This window comes from Nelumbo lutea, chromosome 5 (assembly GCF_056320005.1).
Source record: "Nelumbo lutea isolate HS-2025 chromosome 5, American lotus-T2T, whole genome shotgun sequence".
Lineage (NCBI taxonomy): Eukaryota > Viridiplantae > Streptophyta > Magnoliopsida > Proteales > Nelumbonaceae > Nelumbo > Nelumbo lutea.
Genome location: NC_142688.1, coordinates 69489996 through 69493790, shown reverse-complemented (window position 1 = coordinate 69493790; position 3795 = coordinate 69489996). Strand labels below are relative to the sequence as shown.

Sequence of the window (3795 nt, the reverse complement as noted above, 5' to 3'; positions counted from 1 at the left end):
CATTTGCGCCAACAACCCAACCTGATTTTCCAAGTTCTTTGTTGAAGCCTCTTGATTCTGAAATCTTGTTTCCGTACTAGCAATGAACTTGGTCATTAGCTCTTCTAGGTTAGATTTCTTTTCCAGATGATGGAAATTTTGGGGGAAGGGTTTCGGCCCATGCTGATTTGACTATGACTGATTCGGGTAGTCCCTCCATCCAGGGCTAAAGGCATAGTGGTATTGATTTCCTTGCTGCCTTGCAAAGTTGCCAACAAAGTCAACCTATTCTGTGGATTGCCTAAACTAATTGCCAACTTGGCATGCAGTGCTGGTGTGGCATCCCCCACACCAATCACATGTCACGGACTGTACGTGCATAGCTACCATCTGCATCTCATCAATTTTCTTGCTAAGTGCACCTATTTGCACAGATAGAGCTGTATATGTGTCCACATTGTGAAGACCATGCTGCTTCCTCACTTGTGCCCTCCCTGAATGCCATTGGTAATTATTGGCTGTCATCTCCTCTATAAGTGCATGGGCCACTTCAGGGGTCTTATTGTTGATGGAGCCCCCAGCTGCCGCATCTAGGATGGTCTTGTTGGCTTCGGTTAGACCATCGTAGAAGGTTTGCACTTGTAGCCATATAGGAAGTCCATGATGAGGGACCTTCATTCACAGCTCCATATAACGCTCCCATGACTCATATAGAGATTCTCCATCTTGTTGGAAGAAAGTGGTGATGTCATTTCTCATCTTTGCTGTCTTGAATGGGGGGAAGTACTTGGAGAGGAATCGGCTAGCCATCTCATTGTCTTTCAATGAAAATGGAAATAACCTCAGCCTAACAGCATCAACACTCACTCCATTATGCTTGAAAGTGTCACAAATCTCCAAGAAGTTGGCTATGTGAGAATTTGGATCTTCATGAGCCATACCACAGAATTGAACTGTGTTTTGGATCATCTGAATTATGGCTGGTTTGATCTAAAAATTATTAGCAGCAATGTCTAGTCTTGCAATGCTTGAAGCAGCCCCGGTTAGGGTTGGTTTGGCATAGTCCATCATAGTCCTTGGTTCAGCCATCTCTTCAATTTCAGCTATAACTTGTCTAGCAGCTCTTAGGTGGATGCGGAGGGTTCTTTCAATCTCTGGATCATAAGGGACTTCCTCTGGTTCAGGTCTACTTGTCATAAATTGTACAAGTCAAAGCAATAAAAAGACTAATGTACACCAATCAGAAATGTAAATAATCAAACAATCAACAATCCTAATAAAGAAGTACTGTTAACCACTACTGTAGCAGCAATTTACAAGGCAAAGACTGAATGCTATCTAAAAAGAAGAGCTTCAAGCACAAGAACAATCAGCAAGCTGAATATAGACAGATCCGAAATCTGATATACATGATTGAAATTAGAGAAATACCTTCTCAAATCAAGAAAACTGCACCTTACCGAGCTGATATACAAGATTGGACAAGACTAGCAGCCTAATATATATAGTTGGCAAGAAGAAAGAGGATTTCTGATTTCAGCCATGAAGGTAAATGTGCACAGATCTGAACTGTAATATTTTCATGGGACATACATAACTAATAATCAACTACATTACCGAAATTACCAAATCATAACATATCCAATCAAAAAGGACTGCACACTACCAAATTTATAACAACAACCTAAGACAAAGTCAATCGGCAAGAAGAACAGTCAACAATCTCCAAAACATAGAAGTTAGCTAAAAAGAAAAACAACCTATAGAATTCTGATTTCAGTATTGAAGGTCAACGTACACAGATATGAACTATAAAATTTTTATAAACTATTCAGAACTGAAAAGCAGCTACACTACCAAGACTAGAACAACAACCAAAGACTACGCAATTTAGCAATAGGAAATAAAACTACTGATATCAGAAATGAAGGTTACCATATACAGATCTGAATCCTACTACAAATCAGAAATCTACCAAGTCAGAAATCTATCAAATCAGAAATGAGATCTATAGTAGCAAGCTATGGGATTCTTTCTACAAAACACAAATCTGAAATCTACCAAATCAGCACAATAACCTATAGAACCAAGAAGCTACATTCTACAGAAACAAGAATAACAACCTTAGCTAGATGCATTCAGCAAGGAGAAAGAAATTTGAAACTACTGAAACTAGCTACACTACTGAAACTAAAACAGCAAACTAAGATAAAGGCAATTAACAATAAGTAAGAAAATTACTTCTATCAGCAAAGAAAGTTACTATATCTATAGATCTGAACCTAATATACAGAAAAAAATCAGATTACCTAGCACAGAATTAGAAGCATTCGACAAGAAGAAATAGATTACCTAAATTAGTAATGTAGGTTAGTGTGTGCAGATCTGAACTATAATGTATAGAACTAAAGATCAGCTACACTACTAAAGTAGAACAACAACCTATGTTAGAGACAATCGGCTATAACAAAGAAAACTACCTAAATCAGCAATAGAGGTTAATGCATACAAATCTGAACTACAATGTACAGAGTTAGAAATCAGATTAAGAGTGGCTAATAGTTCCTAATATTGCTGCAATAAGTCCCTGGCAGCACAATGTACAGAGTTAGAAATCAGATTAAGAGTGGCTAATAGTTCCTAATATTGCTGCAATAAGTCCCTGGCAGCGGTGCCAAAAACTTGATACGTATTTGCTACACAAGCAAGTGCACTAGCCACTCAAGTAATAAAGTGATGAATAGAGTATCGTTTCCCACGATGACTTATGTAGCAACTACTAGTAGTATATTGGCCTACTCTTATTTGATTAGTCGAATTGTAAATCTAATGCAAATCTGAAATCTTAACTACAAAATATCTCTAAGGAATTGGATCAAACACCTTGCATTCAAGTTGAGAAGACAAGCTAATTAAGCACAAAAAGCATTTAACAATTAGTTCTCTAGGTCATTCGAGTAGATTAGGGTTCAGCCTTGGTTTGGTGAAACCCCAAGGCAATGAACAACCTCCCTCAAGCGCATGTTAACTCTATACATGAGTGATGATTCTTATATCTCTATCAAGAATCTAATCCCCATGCATGCATTAAGATCTAGCAATTCTAGGGCATCATTTCAGCTGAATGAACAGCAATCGAATTGTGCAAATATCTCTAACCTTGCAATCAATTTGGTTCTTGATTAGCTGATCTAAAATCCTAGAGTCTTTCTTAAGCACTCTAGAACTTCCAAGTATCATGAACAATTCGGCTAAACAAAATTAAGATTGCCTAAATTCTTTCTCAAGCAATTCAGACATTACAAAATCAAAATTTGAAATTACAGATTTGAAATTACAAAACAACAGTTCGGCTAGCTATTCTACAATCAAATTTCTAATCAAGAAACATCAAGATCGCATCTAATCCATTTGAATGAACCTAGAAAGCTAACTACAGATCTGAATTTACAGAAATCATGCTTCAATTACAGCAAGAAAGAAAAATTAATGGAGAATTAAACATGAAACCCTAGCTGATTTCAATTACCAATAGCGCAGAATTCAAAGAAGACAACCTAGATTGATCTCCTCCAATGGATTCTTCTCCCAAATTCGAATTCAGCTTCTTCTCCTCTTGAAGTTGCTTGAGTCTCCTTTCTTCTCCTCTCTTGCACCAAGCTCTCTCTTCTCCCTCCAAGATTTCAACTTGTAGAGTTTTCTCCCCAAAGGGCTTGAACCACAAGGTGCTAAACATCTTTTTCCTACAAGAGACCTCCTTAAATAGTTTTTCCTTCAGCTCTCCAAGAATTCTAGAAGGGGTAGTCCTTCCATTTA

General features: G+C 37.5%; 1 non-coding gene across 1 annotated transcript; it reads left to right on the top strand.

Annotated features, from left to right (window-relative positions):
- Positions 1-634: 634 nt before the first annotated feature.
- On the top strand, positions 635-741 carry LOC148852827 (small nucleolar RNA R71). The gene has a single exon (XR_016100066.1). It is a non-coding gene; the product is annotated as a small nucleolar RNA R71 (small nucleolar RNA).
- Positions 742-3795: the final 3054 nt, after the last annotated feature.